This window comes from Rhinichthys klamathensis, unplaced genomic scaffold, assembly GCF_029890125.1.
Source record: "Rhinichthys klamathensis goyatoka isolate OS25496 unplaced genomic scaffold, OSU_Roscu_1.1 h1tg000096l_1, whole genome shotgun sequence".
In the NCBI taxonomy this organism is placed as follows: Eukaryota; Metazoa; Chordata; class Actinopteri; order Cypriniformes; family Leuciscidae; genus Rhinichthys; species Rhinichthys klamathensis.
This window is the reverse complement of record NW_026606635.1, coordinates 975,150-995,067: the sequence shown is the minus strand read 5'-3', so window position 1 is coordinate 995,067 and position 19,918 is coordinate 975,150. Positions and strand designations below refer to the sequence as shown.

Here is a 19,918-nt window from a genome sequence, read left to right as displayed (position 1 = left end):
ACCCCACTTACATTTCAAAATGCGGCAATTGCTGCTGTTTTGCACAATATCCATTTGCGCCACCTGGCGGTCATTTCGCGAATGACTTGAAATGCGACTGGTTTATTTTTTCAGCGGCGATAATAGGCATTCTGGTTGACTACTGTAGGTGTTTGCCAATGACTGTCTTGAAAGGCATCCTCAAAACTGTAGTGAGCAGGAGAATAGGGACGGCAAAAGTAACCTATATTGCGATGGAATGCAATATAAACAATAAGAAGGGCCTTCTCTCCATTCAGCCTTTTGTCTGATAACCACCGTGACAACTTCAATGCGTGAACATGTTTACATTTAGGCTATTTCAATAGATTTTTTCAGTCAGTGAAGCCAAATAATTGGGTGACAAATAGCATGCATATAGACTATTAATTTTACAGGCTAACAAATACAGTGTTTGGAAAACTCTTAATTTGACAAACAATGAATGCATATCCTGCCAATCAGATTTAGCCCCACCCACAGGGGAAAATCGGAATATCAAGTCGTTTTTCTGATTTCCGTGCAAGAACGGGAAAACCAAAAATCAAGTCATAATTTAGTTTTTTCGTTTTTCAAAAAAAGAAAAGAAAAAAGGAGTTGTTTTCTCGTTTTTATATATGAAAGCAAAAACAAATGAACGAACGATACCCGGACCTTTTACCGTTTCACAGAAATCTTTACATCAGAAATATTAAATAGCCTATTAGTCTGCCACCAGCCCGTTTTATTTAGCTGTGCTGAGTTAAGCGGGAGAGGCTCTGACCAATGTTCAGTCAGCAGTCAGAACTTTTCTTTTAGACAGTATACGCTCCGTTTTGACACGGGATTGTGATTGCAAATACTGTAATGCCAATAGGCTGAGGGTGGGTACCGATGATGGTGAAATACATTTTTACTGAAACTGCAATCATAGTCGCGACCCGCGAGAATGATTGACAGGACGATAGCGGAGGCAATTAAAAGCGCAATAACGTCAGTTAAAAAAACAATTAAAAAGTGTTTAATATAAGTGACTGTCTATTTTATTGTTTTTGTTGTTTTTAATCAATAATTGTGAACCACAAACCAAGCCTTCGTTTTAAAGAGCGATTTCCAAATATATTTTATTTATTTGTTATAATATGGGTATTTTATGTCACCCGTCTTATTAGTTTGATTATAGTATAGCCTACGCAAGTTATTTTTATTATTGTACTATTTTATTGTTGTTTTTTAATCAACAATATATTATAACAACTTATAAAGATCAAAATCTACAGAAGAGATTAACAAATTACACTGGTGTTGTCATATAAGTTAACTAATCAATGGGAAAATTTCCTCACCGGCACAACCCTATTCTTAATGTTGGCTACATGTTACAGATTTAATGTTGAGCACATAATGTTAAAGGCTTCTTAAATACCATTACACTCGGTTGAAGAGTCAAGAAGGATATGTTAATTTACAGTGATTTCAATCTATCTTTAGTTGGTGACCCAGTGTAATTATAATACAGCATAGGCCTAAATAAAAACAAACACAGGAAATTACGCCCGTGGTAATAAACGCAAATAATAATAATTATCATTATTTTTTATTACATTTAGGCTATAGGCCTATTTAGAAGACGCCTTTATCAAAAAGAAAAAAGAAAAAAAAAGAACAAAGAACAAAGCAATTCGTCAAATGTCAGTCATAATACAAGTTAGACAGTAATAATACAGGGCTAAGATGATCACAAATAAACACAAGTTTGTGACGCATATCCAAGTGTGTGTGCGGAGTGTGCACGGCATGGCACGGAGGCGCCCGCGCAAACACTTGTATTTTCCTATCAACACTGGAAACAACTTAAAATAATCTATCATTTCTGGTCATACAGAAAAAAATAATACATCATTCGCAACTACTTTTATTTGTGTAAACTCACAATAACAAGAAAACGTTTTACAGCGGAGATGGAGATATTATGTTTAGCCGACACTAATTTAAACAGTTTATTAATAAACAATAAAAATCCCTCGTTATTTTTCAGACACATTTATTATGATAAATCATCTCTCTGTATGGTTCCGGAGACATGGCTCTTATTTAGCACTGCGGGAAAAAATATAATTTCCAGGTTCTAATTTGATTTTAGAAAGTAAAATTGATTTTTTTTCCATATTAATTTGCGAATATTTTAAATGTTTAATAAAGGGGCAAAAAGTCATAAACAAAATCTGAAAATACGTCAATATTATTTTTTTTTTTTTTTATAAAAATAACACCACAACTCCACAAACACTTGGATATGCGTCAAAATCTTGTGTTTATTTGTGATAATCTTAGCCCTGTATTATTATTGTCTAACCTGTATTATGACTGACATTTGACGAATTGCTTTATTCCTTTTTTGGATAAAAGCGTCTTATATGCATCTAAATATGTATCCTAAATGTAATAATAATAATCATTATTATTATTACATTTAGGATACATATTTAGATGCATATAATACGCTTTTATAATAATAATGATTATTATTATTATTATTTGCGTGTATTACTATAAATGAGTTCACGTATATATATGTTTATCATAAAATCATTTATGAATGTTTTATTTTTATATATAACCTTGCAGTTTTGGAAATGTGTTTGTTATATTTCTTTTTTTATATGTGAAGTCTTTTTTTTTTTTTTTTTTTTGCTTATTCTATAGGCTACTGAGCTTTTTCCTCCCAAAAATGGACTTTAAAGATCTAGAAAATCCAAGAAATTATCCATTTTAAAAAATGATCTTTAAACACAATGCAATGCATCCCGCACCTAAACAGGGGAAAGCATCGTTTCCCGAAAGCACGAAGGCACGGTTTACAAATCTGAGAGCACGGATTAGAACTCGTGGGTACGGTTTATTAAACCGTGGGCACGAATTGTTAAACCGAGCGAACAGTTCAAGAATTCGTGAGTAGCCTACAGTTTATAAACTAAGGGGACGGATTGCAAAACCGTCGCCACGGATCCATCCAACATTAAATCTGTAACTAGGCAACATGAAGAATAGGGTTGTGCCGGTGAGGAAATTTTCCCATTGATTAGTTAACTTATGACAACACCAGTTATTTGTTAATCTCTTCTGTAGATTTTGATCTTTATAAGTTGTAACTTGTTATGATATATTGTTAATTAAAAAACAATAAAATAGTACAATAAAAAAAACTCGCGTATACTATAGGCTAATCAAACTAATAAGGTGACATAAAATACCCATATTATAACAAATAAATAAAATATATTTGGAAATCGCCCTTTAAAACGAAGGCTCGATCGGTTTGTGGTTCACAATTATTTGATTAAAAACATCAAAAACAATAAAACAAAGTCAGTTATATTAAACACTTTTTTAATTGTGTTTTTGTTAACTGAAGTTATATTGCGCTTTTAATTGCCTCCGCTATCGTCCTGTCAATCATTCTCGCGGGTCGCGGCTATGATTACAGTTTCAGTAAAAATGTATTTCACCATCATCGGTACCCACCCTCAGCCGATTGGCATGTCCGTATTTGCAATCACAATCCCGTGTCAAAACGGAGCGTATACTGTCTAAAAGAAAAGTTCTGACTGCTGACTGAACATTGGTCAGAGCCTCTCCCGCTTAACTCAGCACAGCTAAATAAACGGGCTGGTGGCAGACTAATATTTAATATTTCTGATGTAAAGATTTCTGTGAAACGCGTAAAGTTGCACAGAAGAAATAAGCCCAATAGGACCTGCCCTGTACAATCGGTAGCCATAGTAGAGGACTATTATTTTGTTGAACAGACCTGAGCGACGACTGATGACATCACATGCTCAGATTTGCTTGACCAATCGGCGGAAGGGGGCGTCTCAGGACCGCCCACATGTGGAAAACGAATTTTAAAGTCATTTTTTAGTTTTTTGCCTGTGAACTAAAAAACGAAAAATCAACTGAAATCTCGTTTGTTTTTTTTTGAAAAACGAAAAAAGCGCCGTTTTCTCGTTTCTGCTTATTTCGTTTCAAATTGAAAAACAAACTATCAAAACGTACACGGACCACGAACTAATGACTCCTTTGAACCGATTCATTTTAATGAATGGTTAAAACCACTGATATTTCCAGTCCTCCAGTTACTGATCGGATCAGTCAGAGTGAATGGAGTAAAAAAAAAATAGGCAGAGTAAAACTAAATATTTTTTTTTAAATAATTATAATATATTATTATTGCATATATTTTATTAAATATACAATTAATACATTTAATTTGTTGTTTATTATTTTGGCCGGTAAAAAATATGCTTGGCTGGTGGATTTTTTCATCTACCAGTCTCCTTGGCAGGTGACCAAAGAAATAATTATCTAATTTACTAATGATCGTTGCGACGGAAGTGAATCCATGAATCCAAAACTAACTTTATCTGGACAATAACTTTATTCTAGAGCTGCCATAAAGCCAAACAATCTCTGTTACTTTAATTTCCTATTATCACTGTAAAGCAGCTTTGGGACAATCTATATTGTTAAAGCGCTGTATAAATGAAGATGACTTGACTAGTTGCGTGGACTGTCAATGGAGGGACAGAAATATCTCAGATTTCATTCAAATATGATCATTGGGTTTTGAACATGATTCGAACATATTTCGAACACCGACCATAACTAAATTATGTTATGTCACGTCTCAGACATTCCATGACTCGGAAAACGAGCGCCGACAGATATTTATATAGATATATATATATATATATATGCCGACATATATTCCTCAACAGTGTTTTCCGTTTAACCCTTCGCCTCTCAGCCAGCTCCTATCCCAGCCAGGCATACGGGGAGTTCGGGCCAAAATACTCTTTTACTCTGACTAACTCTAGTCTTTTTAATTAACTCTAGTCTTTTACTGTAATTAATTGTAAGTGTGAACTCATGATCTGTCTGGGCCGTGTGGATTGGCCTTTGCTGAAGGAACCATTATATTTTTTTCTATTACCATCATTTGGAGCTTCAAAGCACAAATTATTGAAAAAAAATTTTTTATTTGTTTCAAAAGTCCTCCTCGTCCTCCTTCTGAAAATGAAATTGAAACACAAGTGAATAATTTGCACAGCAGAAGATGAATCATATCACAGGATGAACTGAAACACACACTGTTTCTGAGCACACAAGATTCTGCTGAGTGAAAGAGCTCATAGAAAAGCTTGATGAAATTAATATTCTTAATGATAATAATAACCTTTATTATATCCAGCCTAGAGCCGCCGGGGGTCGGGGAGCTGGTGCTGTCGGGGGGCGGCTGTGGACATCATAGATCAGGTGTTAATGGGGAAAGGAATCGAGCTTCAGTGTAAAATGAGTTTCTGACAGCAGATTCAACGCTTCAGGGCTGGCTGGCTGGCTGGCTGGCTGGCTGGGTGTGTGTGTGTGTGTGTGTGTGTGTGTGTGTGTGTGTGTGTGTGTGTGTGTGTGTGTGTGTGTGTGTGTGTGTGTGTGTGTGTACCTGAGAGGCGTTCCTCCTCTCCTCCCTCTCCTCTTCACCCAGCAGGATGGTCACGGCTGCCTGGGCCGCCTCCTCTCTGGCCTGCCGCCTCGAGGAGCCGCTCATGGGGAGGAAGGAGCGTCCCCCCAATATCACCTGAAAGGTGAACCTGAGAGACAGAGTGGAAGACAGGTGTGTGAAACATGATCATGACAGTGAGGACACAGTGGCCCTCATTTATCATTCTTGCGTAGAAACGGGCGTATATGTTGGCGTGAGATTATGCTTACACTCCTCTCACCGCCTGATTTATGAAGCTGTGCGTACCTTTGAAATCCAGGTGTACGCAATACCTGCCCTTGATAAATGCCGCGGCTGAAAACGATCGTCATTAGAATAACACGCCCCTATATATTCAAGTCTCCGCTTCCCCCACGCCCTCATTTTACGCCATGGACACACGGAAGACGGCACAGAAGAGAAACTTCTCTGACGTGGAGCCGAAATGACCAATCACAATGCAATATTTTACAGCACGTCTTTTGAATTAGCATTCAATTTCGAATCACGTTACATGTATTGGGGTGTACAATAGTGATGATGATGTGGAGTAGGCCTACCATTCATTCACATTAATAATTGCATGACAATTTGTAATATTCTTATTATTAGTATGATTTGTATTATTAATGACGCTTATTGTTATTTAGAAGAAGAATGTCATTATTATTATTATTTGTATTATTATTATTATTATTATTTAAAAGAAGAAGAAGAAGAAGAAGAAGAATGTATTTTTTATTATTTTGTCAGTCTGAATAATTTTTTGGTCATTGAAAGCCTTTCGTTACCGAACCCATGCGCACCTGCCGGGCCTAACCATGAAACGTCAGGGTAAAGCGCACAGGCTCGCAACTGAAGGAATACATACGCTTACAAATCAAATGCTTTGGTAAAGTCACACAAATTAAACATTGAAGTCCATGTTGCACAAAAATAAACACTGACGTTTATAATTACTATGTTGTTGTTTTTTTGTTTTACAGTGGGTCATAATATATCATATCTTTTAGTTTGTCAGTGCATTTTGTGGTGTTAGGAATTGTTTTTCTGCGCATTTCCGCACTAACTCAAAACGTGCGTACATGTACACCACCTCCTGAGCTGGCGTAGGATTTGAGCGTGCCGTACGCCAACGTCCATATTGATAAATCTCAAAGTCACCGTGGTTTTGGGTGTACGCCAGGTGTACGCTGGAAATTTGGTGTACGCACTTTTGATAAATGAGGGCCAATGAGATGAGGTCCAGATGTGTGTGTAAGAGAGTCAAGTCACCTTTATTATCGCACATTTTACAACACAGTGTTTCAAAGCAGCTTTACAGAGATAACAGGAAAATAATGCAACAAAGTTTGTGTCCAGAAGAAAATAGCGTGACAGTGCAGCTTAAGTCAGTCAGTGGTGTTTCCCCGTGAGTCAGTGCTAGGACTCCTCCTCCTCGGGTCTATTGGAGACGTCCAACAGATTTCTGAGGCGGCCGAAATAACACCGCAGACACAGTGTGATCACCATGGGGAAATCTCAGGAAAACAAGCAGCGGTGCAAAATATTGATACACCGGTGTTTAGCCAGATGAGAAGTTTATCTATGTATAATCTTTTTACTCCTTTAATTCATATTATAACTGTATCATATCTCTTTTAATTTATTTTATAACTGCTTTAATCGTCTTTCCTCTTGCTTTTATTTTGGGATTATGGCAATTCAAAGTGCTTTACAGGAAGGAATTAAAATAGTGTATGAAATGTGCTATACAAATAAACTTGCCTTGCCTTGAGAGAGAGAGTTTAAGTGAGTGCGCGCATTAGTGTGTGTGTGTGAGTGTGAGTGTGTGAGTGTGAGTGTGAGTATTAGTGTGTGTGTGTGTGTGAGAGTGTGTGAGAGTGTGAGAGTGAGAGTGTGTGTGTGTGTGTGAGAGTGTGTGAGAGTGTGAGAGTGAGAGTGAGAGTGTGTGTGTGTGTGTGTGTGTGAGAGTGTGTGAGAGTGTGTGAGTGTGAGTGTGAGTGTGAGAGTGTGTGTGTGTACCTCCGGGCATTGGGGGGCCCCGTCTGCTGCTCCACCAGCCTCAGCTCCTCCCCACGAGCGGCAGTGTAACACTGCAGGACAGAGAGGGATGGCCGACCCAGGCACTCCAGCAGCCGCGGCCGTCCTCTAAGTCTCTGCTAGGACAGAGAGAAACTCTAGATTACATCATGTGACACACAGAAAATGAAGCAGAAGGGAATAAAGCGTGTGGTTAGTGAACGTCTGACTCTAGATCTGTGTTAAACTGCTGAAGCGTCTCCTATAGAAACCATACGGGTCGTGCATTAGTGCATTTCTCTGTTCCTGAACGAGTCTCTGCTGTGAACTAAACCCTCATGCTTCTCACTAGCGGTCAGTGTCAGTCATCTCTCACAGAGACTAGATTACAGTAACTGCTGACGGCTCACTAATTAATAAAATATCATCTGAAGGGGACAATTATCATCACACTGTTTCTGTGGTGTCAGTGGTTCTCTCACCCTCTCGGGCAGCGGCCCTCTCCTCCGCAGCTCCTCCAGAGCCAGCCGGGCCGCCGCCTCCCTCGCCCCCCTCCGGTTCCACCCCGACCCCTCGGGGAACTCCTCCTCCCCGACCCGCACCCGCACCGTGAACCTGACCGAGGGAAACATGAGGAAGGAGAATATAATTAATGTATTCTTTGTGCACAACTAGGGATGGGTACCGAAACCCGGTATTAAACGGGCCCCGGGGCTGAATTTTGAAAGACCGCTGTATCGATAAGCTCGGACGTTATCGGTTCTGCTGTCGGTACTGGAGAAATTAAGAAAACACACAACAATGTATTATTGCTATAAAGACGTTTTTTTATTTTTATCTCGCCAGCCATTTCTGTGTATAATAATAATATTCAACCATTTGTCTGTGATGCATTTTTGCTATTCACAGTCCGAGAGAGATAGAGAGGGATAGAGATAGAGAGAGGGAGGGAGAGAGAGAGAGAGAGAGAGAGATAGATAGATAGATATATATATATATATATATATATGTGTATCTATGTCTATGTGCATGTATGCATGTGTGTAAATATACACATTTATACGTATGTGCAAAAAAAAAAAAAAAAAAAAAAAACACGTTTAAATACTACCAATAATACAAATAGGTAAATGTGTGTATGTTTACACAGTGCACATAGATTTTAAACGGGTTCAAGTTGAGTTGGTTCTATTCTAGAGAAATGTTCAAATTGTTTATTGACCGCATGAAACCACTGACAATCACACATTGGAACATCCAGGGCATTAACTCATCAAGTTTTGGATGTAAAATTGGATTTTAAGAAAAGTGTATTAGATATAGACATAATAATATTACAGAAAACGTGGCGCAGAACTGATGAGGTCACTCTCTGTCCCCCAGGCTACCGGGAAATACTCATATCGTCCCAAAAACATGAAAAAATTACACGTGGGAGAGATTCATGGGGCATCATAATCTGGCACAAACTTGAAATTGATAAGTACATCAAACTAATCAAAAAAGAAGAAACTCATATCTGGCTCAAAATCAATAAACAGCTCAGCCAAACTACAAAAGATATATTCTTATGTGCTCTCTATATTCCTCCCTCTGAATCTCCTTACTATAATGAGAACATCTTTGAGACAGGACAGGATCCCTACCCGACCACACCACAGACAACGGGAATAATTATATATTTGGACAGAGCTTTCAACAAAACTCTCGTCGCGTCGTGACCGCATTACCACCTCGGGTGTGCATTATTTTTCTAATAATTCAACAGCCCGTCGTCAATTATTCCTTACATATGAATAAAACAAAAAGAACCGATAAGAATACCGTTAAAGTACCGGATCGATAAGCAGCACCGGTAAGAGTAGTAATACCGTTAAAACGATACCCGGGCAGGATTATGGGTCACCCCCCCCCCCTTAACCTTCAGGAACTGTTCAATGAGGCTGTCCTTACTCAGGCAAAACATTTTTTAAATGACAGTTCACATGTTTTGTTCAGCAAATATTCGCAGATGCCCTCAGGGAGAAGATGCAGGGTCTCCTTATGTAAATACAACCGGTACAAATATTCCTTTATCCCAGTGTCGGTTAAGCTCATTAATGAGCAAATGTAGGGAAAAAAAAAATTTTTTAACGTGTATTGCAATTTACTTCAAGTAGTGAAGCCCTATCCTCTTGCACTTTGGTCCCTATCTAGTTGCCAGTTATGTATCCTCTACTTTGTTTGGATGTTTTTATGTTTTATGCTGTCTATATGTTTTATGTTTGCTTATGCAGCAGTACCCTGTCTCTAAACCAAATTTCTCCCATGGGAGACAAATAAATGAACTTGAACTTGTAGGCCTACCCATCCCTATGCACAACATGTAGGCCTACATGAACACAGCATCTACACAAACACAGCTCAGTGTGTGATCAGGGGCTCGTTCTTCGTACGTCGCTAACTCAGTTAGCTGGATTTGATTGTTGGCGATTTGGCATGATCTTGGATCGTTTGGTTCTTCGAAGCTCATCCTAGACTTGCTGTCATAGGAACATGTGCGCCAGCTTGAACCTGCTCGTGAGCAGGCTTATTTCATGTAAACAGGATTAGATCGCGGCTTTATAAGCGGAGGTGAAACGAGAAGTCTTTAACGCAGCGCGATAGTGTACTTTTTGAGAGATATAATTTTTTTCATGACTCGTGAGGATGTCGTTTACATCAATTATTTTTTGAAAACACACATTAAATGTTCGACTCGTCGGAGTCGGGCTTTAATAACAGCACAAACTGTGTGTCCTGATATTATTTGCGAGTGGCTCTTTCCTTTAAACTATTGGAGATGCGGAGAACTTGATAAGTGCTGTCTGTCGTGTCATTCACAAAGTTTACCCTGGCGCTCGAGCAGTTTTTAGGGTGTTTTTTTTGTGGCATTTCCAAGCCAGTTTAGACCCAAGGTTGTATAGCAGGTTTTTTTTTTTTTTTGCCAACGCACCGGTATATTATAATTTTTAATGAACATCATGCAATCACGAACATGCCGATTAATATGACACAGATATGTTCCTCAGGCTTCACTAATGTGATTGGTCAATACACTGCACACATGTTCCCATCAAGGCATCTATGAAGGGGATTTTGTGAACAGAAAGGGGGATCACAATGTAAATGTGCAGCCAAGTTACTATTACAATTCTTAATATTCCAGATTAGTAATATTATATCAAATTTAAAAAAGGCAGTTGACAGACTAAAATCTCTAGATGGTGTGTGACTGTTCCATATCACAAATGTGGAAGCACAGAGATTCACATTTATGCACATTACTTGAACATGGTAAGGAAAAATATAAATATCAAGCTCACTGTATTACATACACAGTTACAATGCAGCTCTAGCCAAGAGATGGTCACACAATGAAATTAACTTTGGCCAACTAAAGGGAAGATTTCAGTGTCTGAAAAGCCTGAGGGTTGCACTTGACTGGGCCTGTGACATTACCTGTGCCATATTACACAACATTTCCACCATCAGCAAAAATATAAAACATTTCATTAAATGTTTAATAAAAAACAAGACAAATATGCTTAGTTCTTTGATTTTTTATTTAAATTGTTCTTTGTAAAGAAAAGCCAGTGATCAAGTCATATTTTGCCTGCAATAAGAGATACTATGCAAGGTCAGCAATTATAGTACTCTGTGTGAAATAATACATTAGCACTTACTCTGAAGTTCCTTTGAAGCAACTCTAACTCTATAGTGCCAGTTTTTTCTTTAAGTTGTCAAGTCTCCCCCTGATAAAAATACTCTATTTTCTAGGGGCAGGGGGGCTTGGGTTAAACCTGTCGACACAAGCCTTATGCAACAAAAAATAAAAGGAAAAGTATACACTGCCCACCTCTAACTGCTGTATGCAGACTCTTCTGATGTGGACTCCTGCAACACATATTGCATTCAGAAATAATAGGTACTCAAGTGTAAATTAAGTAAAGTTATTTAAATATACTTTCTCCAAAAGACAGTCATCTGAGAGAGTTTCTTCACTGTCCTGTGCATTGGTGGGGAAATGGGCATTACAAAGTGTTGTACTTTTTTTCCTTTTGATGTAAAGTTTGGAAAAGTCCACTTACTGCACATGGATCAGCCAGGAACAGATAAATGTGTTGGTGTTTAAAACTGCACAAAAAAGGAAAACACAATTTCATTACAATGAAGTACACTGGGGGGAAATGTGATCAATAACTCATGGCAACATATTTTTTTTACATTAACTACATGTAGTTTCACACATGCACACTTTCACAAGTAAGCAATTCATCACTAGGCCTACTCAAGGTTTAACAGCTGATATGACTGGACCAGCCATTGGGATTATAGGCCTATAGTGCAGCAAAAAAAATATTTTACAGTGTAAGATCATTTAAAGTTCATTTACCAGTAATGAAGGAGTTGCTGCTACTGGTCCCTGCTGTGTGTCTGAGGAAGAGCTGAACCCAGGACGGGTCGGTTCACACTCAACCCAAGGGCCAGCTCTTCTGCCGGGGTATAATGTGGGGGTGCAGGACCACCACCTGTTTGTTTTTCTTTTCTTTTTTTAAATCAGCCTTTTTCTTGGTTGCTTTTATAAACAAGCAAACATTTATTAACAGTGCCTTTTTAAAAGAGACTGCCTATATACCATTATGTAGAATATTCTAGAACTTCACTTTTACTTGTTCCCATGTTAGTGGGTGGTGACTGACATTACAATGAACAAAGTTATTAATTATTTAGAAATTATTAAAATAAAAAAATATATAGCTACTGTAATAAGTGATAAAAACATCTAAATGGTCACTACAAACTTAATTTGCTACTTTTTGCCAGCCCTCTCTTCTGGCTTTGCACATTTTAGGTGAAAACTTGTAATTAAGTTTTCAAATTCTGCATATCCTTCAAGCAATAGCTCTTGCTCTGCTGCAGAGTAAAACTGAGCGCGCTCTTTGGCCACGGTGAGCAGCCAATAGAAGCGTTGCTGATCAATGTTTCTACTATCGATACATATCCCCTTTTAAACCAGCGCATGAACGCGCAATTATCTCAGATAACTCAATCCAGCGATACTAATCATAAACAACAGGTGTGTTCGAAGAACCCAATTAGCCGGATCATGAATAGCACGATGATATCATCTTGGATGTCTCAATTGATCTCGGATGTTTTAGGCAACGTACGAAGAACAAGCCCCAGTCCTGACACACTTGTATGTAAATGCTGCTTCTGTCACTGAAATAAGAGCGCACAGTTTATCTGTCAATCAGCTGCGCATGGAAGTTGTGCGTTACTATAGCAACAGTCGGCTGTTGACCACTGACCTGTGCTCTCGACACGTTACTTTCAGAATTATCATTGGCTGATAGAATTAAAGTATCCTGTAGCATTACTATATATTAATTAACTAATATATAGTATAGAATTAATATACTATATATATATATATATATAAGCATATATACACACACACACTCACTCATGTATAATTTTAATTATTTATTTATTGCAGATTAAGTGGAGTTATGCTAAGAGGCTATATTAGCCACTGTCTGATGATCCACTAATTACTAATATTGCTTATGAAGACTTGATATGTATCCTGGAAAAGGCTGTGTCGCTGGAACACACAGATCTACACCTTTAATTGTTTTTAATTATTTAGCCCAGTTAACGAAAGGCTTTTTACACATGAGTGCCCTGGAGTATTTAATAATCATTATTAGTATTAATTTAATTAGAATATTTTAAAAGCCTTGAAACAGCATTATTCAATGTGTGTCTTCTGGCCAAGACAGCGTATAGAGCAGCAGTTTAACCACTAGCAAAGCCTCAACGCTTTTCCCTATCTTACACTTTTCCTGATTTACCCCAAACACTAACTCGCTGTGTACCTTGACATCTGATTGGTGCAGAAACGACTAATGATGGCTAAATAAGAGACGCTGACACGGAAAAGTTCATTCATCAGTGGCATCTGCAAAAAACACGTAGGGCTTACATTAAAATCATAACATGTTATAAGATGTAAAATAATCAATATTAGGGCTGTCACTAACCATTATTTTGGTAGAGTAGGCTAATCCATCAATTTTATATTTTTTGTGGTAATAAAAATAGGCCAACACAAACAAAAGCCTTTATTATCTTTTTTTAATTCATTTTAATAAAAAACATTTATTTATATAAGGGATAGCCTAATGTAGAGCGTCTTGATTCTAGAGGGTCTTGAATCAGGGCCTGAAGGGTTTGTATTCGCTAACAACCGCCTCATTATCCCACTTATTACATGGCTACCTACCAAATAAATCAATAATTTGACAAAATATTGATTTAAAAAGGAGTTTATTGATTTAAAAACGATTGTATTGAAGAGCAACGGTGTGTTATCAAGAAAAAGGCTGCATTCTACATTAGAATTCAACCAAGCCATGTAATAAATATAAAATAACTGAGGCAATAGAGTGCCGAAGTGATGACGTCACTTTGTAGGCCAACTCGGAGCAACTCGGACATGGGTTCCCTCGATCGAAAAGCGATGCACTTTCCCCATAGACTTTAGGAAAATCGCCAAAAATAAGATCTGCGTTTAACAAAGAGTTGTGACCCTTACACGTTTTGTCTATCAAGATAATCTTTACAAGTTAATCCAAAATGTATACATTTTGAAGCCTATATAAAGTTTTTAAAAAACACAAGCAGACACAATAAAGTTTAAAAAAAAAACACAAGCAAGTTATAACTGTGTGTTCTATGTCATAGATCAAAACGTGAAAATATTTAGAGGCTTTGTTCACAGACCTTATTTCAGGCGATTTAGCAAAAACCCATTCAAAAATCCCATAGAGTTTAGAGCGAGGGAACCGGGAGTGCTAAAATCAGGTTCCAGACGGCATGTTTTGAGAATGTGCGAGTTTAAATTGTATGTGGTCGCATGTGTGCGAGTGCATGATCATGTATTCAAAGAGCATACACCAGGGTTCATACACATTTTAACCAATACTTTTCCATGCCTTTTCCATGACCCTGTATTCCGAAGAGAGAGAGTGCGCGCGCGCGACCGGCTCTCTCTCTCTCTCTCTCTCTCTCTCTCTCTGCTCGTTCTTTCAGTTAAACTTGCAGCTCTGCTACAGTAGCAGATAACTTTAACCTTACATGCCGCCGGTCACATCGTCTCTAAACAGTCCGCTCACAGTGAAGTCCTGCGCGGAAGTGTTTTTTTTTTTTTTTATAATTCACCAACAACACCGCGAAACATTTCGGCACAGAGGGAAAAATCCGTCGTTTAATTGTTTAATCCGTCGTAAAAAAAAAAAAAAAAAAAAAAAAAAAAAAAAATTGTATGAGTGACGTACACGCGCGAGAGATCACTTCTGGCGCTTTCCGGAAAAGACCGAAGCGTCCCTTTTTATCCCTTTAACCTCGGCTCTATATCGCCCAGCCCTATCATCTGTAATATTTGCCCACTTTACGGTAGAAATGCTACAGCGACTGTAATTTCTTCTAGAACATGTGGACTTCAAAACATGCAAACTCAGAGCGATGATTGAAACGTATTTAGAAACCGCGAGGAACAGTTTGCATATATTTAGAAACATATTGATGTATTCTCCTGTGTTGGCGTAGGTTTACAAATAATTGACCTTACACATCTGATGAAACGGCTCACATTCGTCTCTGATAGACCACCATCTTCTCTCATATTAAAACATTCATTATATCCAGCCAAGTTTCAAACATGGATTTCTCCTTACAGCAAATGAACGTCGCAGACCGGAGAGTTTTGGGTCGCGTATCGTTAGAATTTTAACGATTCCAAATTTCGATTCCAATAAGGTAAAAAAAAAAAAAAAAAACTTGGATATCATTCACATTTAGTCTTATTGCAAAACATTTATTTGTAGCTAAATATGATCGAAGAATATTTAAATCAACCAGTCAAAGGACACTTACGGAATGTTTGACTGGTTTAAAAACACCATAAAAACACAACTAGCCTAATATCCATTCCACGCGTACAGCAGTAAACGCACAGACACAGCAGCTGGAGAGTTTTCTCTAGATGTGGTCATCTTACCTGGGCGCGTGCGGGGGTCCGGTGTGGCCTTCCCGGACGAAGACCACCTCCACCCCCCTCCTCTGGCCGAGAGTGTGGAGGGCCGACACGGGGTGGGGGTGGTCTTCTTGCTGTTCCTGCTCCTGCTGCTGCTCCGCCATGTTTGTTTGTTTTTTGATGTTCTTCTTCGTCTTTTATGCGTTTACTGGCGACTAACAAACAAACAAAGGTTGTAGGCTCATAGCGCCACCTACTGTGCGGGGTTTAATTTTCAATTCATTTTTTTTTAGTAGGCCTAATGCTCGAATAACAATAACATTAGACCATTGGCAAAGGATTGGCAATACATACAAATACACACACAAAATGAAACAATACATAATTTCTACATAAATGACAAATCTTACCACAAATTAAGAATAGTTATAAATTACTTAATAAAAGAAGGCTAAAAGTTATATAAGAAATATAATGAGACCAGGATGTCAGCTCATGGGCCGTGTGAAGGCCTCATGACTCCACAAACCCGTCTCCACACCGGCGTACGACTCCTCCAACCAGATCCACTGATGCATGTTGTGAATGTTCTGATCCAGTCTGACTTCTGACCTGTAATGCTGCCTGAATCATATTCATAATCATAATCATACACTGTTGGTTTGTTGGCCAGAGGAGAACTGGCCCCATGTTCACATTTATAAGGAGAAATCCATATCTGAAACTTGGCTGGATATAATGAATGTTTTAATATGAGAGAAGATGGTGGTCTATCAGAGACGAATGTGAGCCGTTTCATCAGATGTGTAAGGTCAATTATTTGTAAACCTACGCCAACACTGGAGAATACATCAATATGTTTCTAAATATATGAAAATAAGTTTTAATCATCGCTCTGAGTTTGCATGTTTTGAAGTCCACATGTTCTAGAAGAAATTACAGTCGCTGTAGCATTTCTATCGTAAAGTGTGCAAATATTACAGATGAACTAAACATGTAAATGAAATGTTAGTCCAGTATTTAAGGGTTAGATCTGCTGTAGAGTGTAATAATCAGCAGGACAGTGGCGCCCTCTGCAGGCGTGTGTTATTATACATGTTCACATAAGATGGTTTATATCATGTATTTAACAGTTGTTCTATAAAACCATAGAACAACTACTTGCTTTTGATACTTTATTTGAACTGAACATTATTACCTTATTGTTATATTATATATATATTTATATTTGTGTGGGTGTGTGTATTTGTATGTATTGTATTCTAATGTTACCCTTACAAAAAATAACTGCAGTACACTGAAGTACAACTGTAGATTTGCAGTATGATGAAGTAGCCTAGGCCTATACAATAACTGCAGTTCAGTGATAAACTGAAATGCATGTGATCGAAGACTTTAAATGCAAATCCTCAAAGTCCATCTGACATTTCTTTTTTAACGAGGTAATTTAGTTGCCATTAAAGTGAAATTACTGAGCCTAAATAAAGGAGCTATATATTTATTTATGAAGGGGGACAATAACTGTGGGACACATACATTTCATATACTGTATTCCAATAATATATATTTTTTTTATTTAAGGTTATAATTTTAAGGAAAGACCGAGAGGATGAAGAGGGACAATATTTGTGGAGGGCACTGTACAGCATTTAAACATGATTGTGTCTTTCTGCGTTTTTACAGAAATGCATGTAGAAATTGCGTAGACTGTCATGAGTGACAGAAAGCTCTCAGATTTCATTAAAAAGATCTTCTATTGTGTTCCGAAAATGAACGAAAGTCTTGCGGAGTTGGAACAACATGAGGGTGAGTAATTTAACTTCTTTTATCTGGAGTCTTTAAAGCCATTATTAATGCTGAACAATAAACCATAAAAAATGAACTGGAAATAGTATAAATACTTTCCACAAACACTTGCTGACCCGGGCCTCGTTCTTTCATCTCCGAAATACCTCCAGGCTTAAACCCTCATTGACACAAGCCAGCACTGAAACCCCTGGTCACGTCTCGTCTGGATTATTGCAACTCCCTGCTTCTCATCGGTCTCCCTTCTAAGCTGTTAAATAGACTTCAACTTATTCAGAATTCTGCCGCTCGAATACTCACTGGTTCCAGACCATCTGATCATATCACACCTCTCCTTATCACTCTGGCTCCCTGTGCACTTCCGTGTTGACTTTAAGACCCTCGTCATCACTTACAAAGCCCTCCATAATCTTGCACCCAGCTATATTTATGACCTCCTATCAGGATATACACGCTCCCTTCGCTCTTCCTCAACTGGCCTACTTAGGTTAGCATATACGGCGAGCGGCAAAGGACATAATCGTCAGCCATGGGTTTAACATGCAAACAAACCTGTGTGACCATAGAAAACTTTATTATTATTATTATCTTTTATTTTGAATTAAGAATCTTTAATCAGAGAGAAAAAGCCCCTAAAGGAACAAAGATGGGAGGAAAAATAATGTCAATGCTTTTGCGTTCCCCAGAGAAACTAGCGTTCGCTCGCAAAAACGTTTGTTTTCCGCCAATAAACTTTCACACGCAAAAAGGTCAAAAAGTTTTTTAGTCAGTTTCTTGCAAAGTTTTTCAGATATGACAGTGAATTAAGTAAATTAGATTAACCCAAGTATGAATATATTTATAATTTTTACTAAACCTGCCATTTAAAAAGAGCGTAGAAGAAATTGTGAAATGTACAGCCTTTGTTACGCAAAGATTTTTTTATTTATGGACTGACAAAGAGTAAATTGTTGGTATATTTTCAACTTAAAATAAGTGTATTGGAAATGTCAATAAACAAGATGAAGTGTTTAGTGAACAATTTTGTCCAGTAAAGGGTTGAGGAGCCGACCAATGACAAGTTCCCAGCATGCTCCGCTCATGAATATGATTAAATACTCGCTAACTCTGCATTATATGTTCATATATACACACTACTATCATCACATATAGAGAAACTAGCTTATATCACTGATATATGACAATATTCATCAAATGTTACAGGAAAGCAGAGACTTCAGTGTGTAACCAGCGCACAGAAAGCCTGTAGCTCGAATAGGAAGAAATCAATGACCTTATTCTCACTGATACCAATATTATGAAGCTGCAGACTCGGAGCCTGCAACTACAGTCCCGCACCTAAAGTCCCGCATTCTCAGACCCCTCGTTTTCCGAGACAGCGCCTCCTGCTGTTCAAAAGATCGTATAACACCCGCACACAGAGTCCCGCGTTCTCAGACCCCTTGTTTTTCGGATGCAATATTACGGTCTCGTTTTATTTAAAGTTATCCAAATAAATATTTGCGTTCCCTGCTTAATGCATGTGCCAAAAAAACTCATTGTGTTACTGATGGAAGGGATACAATTACAGATTGAACTATCTTCTGAAAAATATTATGTGATATTATATTGCTACAATGTTTTTTTTTATTCAAATTCCAATTTTTCTTTCAGTTCAACCTATAATGGTCTAATTAACATTATACAATGCTAACATTACAAAACATGTTTTTTGATATTTTGAATGCGAAGCAAAACTCAAATAAGAATAGACAAAACACCAATAATAAACAATTCTGTACTTTATTTAATGATTACCTAAACATCATCTTGCTGTAAAGAAAAAAGGAAGAATTGTGTTATGTTATTTGATGCCGGATCTATCCTATATCTCCTATATATAGATCATTTACATCTTCTACCTTATTTTGTTTATACTCTCAGGTAAGGTAAAGTATAGGTCAAATTCTACCATAGATAATAAGCATACAAATTTATACTTACAGTCTAGAAGAAAGACCCCTCCGTGGTTTAGTTCTTTTGTATAAAGCAGAGACTTGTGGCAGGCAATCTTTTTATAATAGTTATAAGTAGATTTATTATAATGGTTATTCAAAGTTTTTCCATACAAAGTAACAAGTTAAAGTTTCAAAATCAGTTCACAAGTTTCACCAGCAGGTGTCAGGCTTGGATCATCAAACAATGGAGAGACTGGCCCATCATCCAGAATCTGCCTCTTACATGAAATACAGTTCCTTTTATAATACATATCACTCATCACACCTCCTCATTACATATTCAAACTCATATGCACAATTTATCCAATCCTAGATCTTCTACAAAGGTTAACTCCTTCAATCCGTTTACAATTTCCTTATAAAAAGTTCTGTACTCCTTCATCCTCCTTTTTCGAGCTCGTCTCCTCATCATTCGTCGTCTTCTCGTCTATAATACAGCACTCAGGTAATACTTGCATTTTGTCCTTTACATGCATGCTTTACTATAGTTTCTTA

At 37.7% G+C, this 19,918-nt stretch overlaps 1 long non-coding RNA gene across 1 annotated transcript; it reads left to right on the top strand.

The window, feature by feature from the left end:
- Positions 1-14,086: 14,086 nt before the first annotated feature.
- LOC130086526 (uncharacterized) lies at positions 14,087-14,430 on the top strand. Its single transcript, XR_008807220.1, has 2 exons — positions 14,087-14,248; positions 14,281-14,430. It is a non-coding gene; the product is annotated as an uncharacterized LOC130086526 (long non-coding RNA).
- The last annotated feature ends 5,488 nt before the right edge of the window (positions 14,431-19,918 follow it).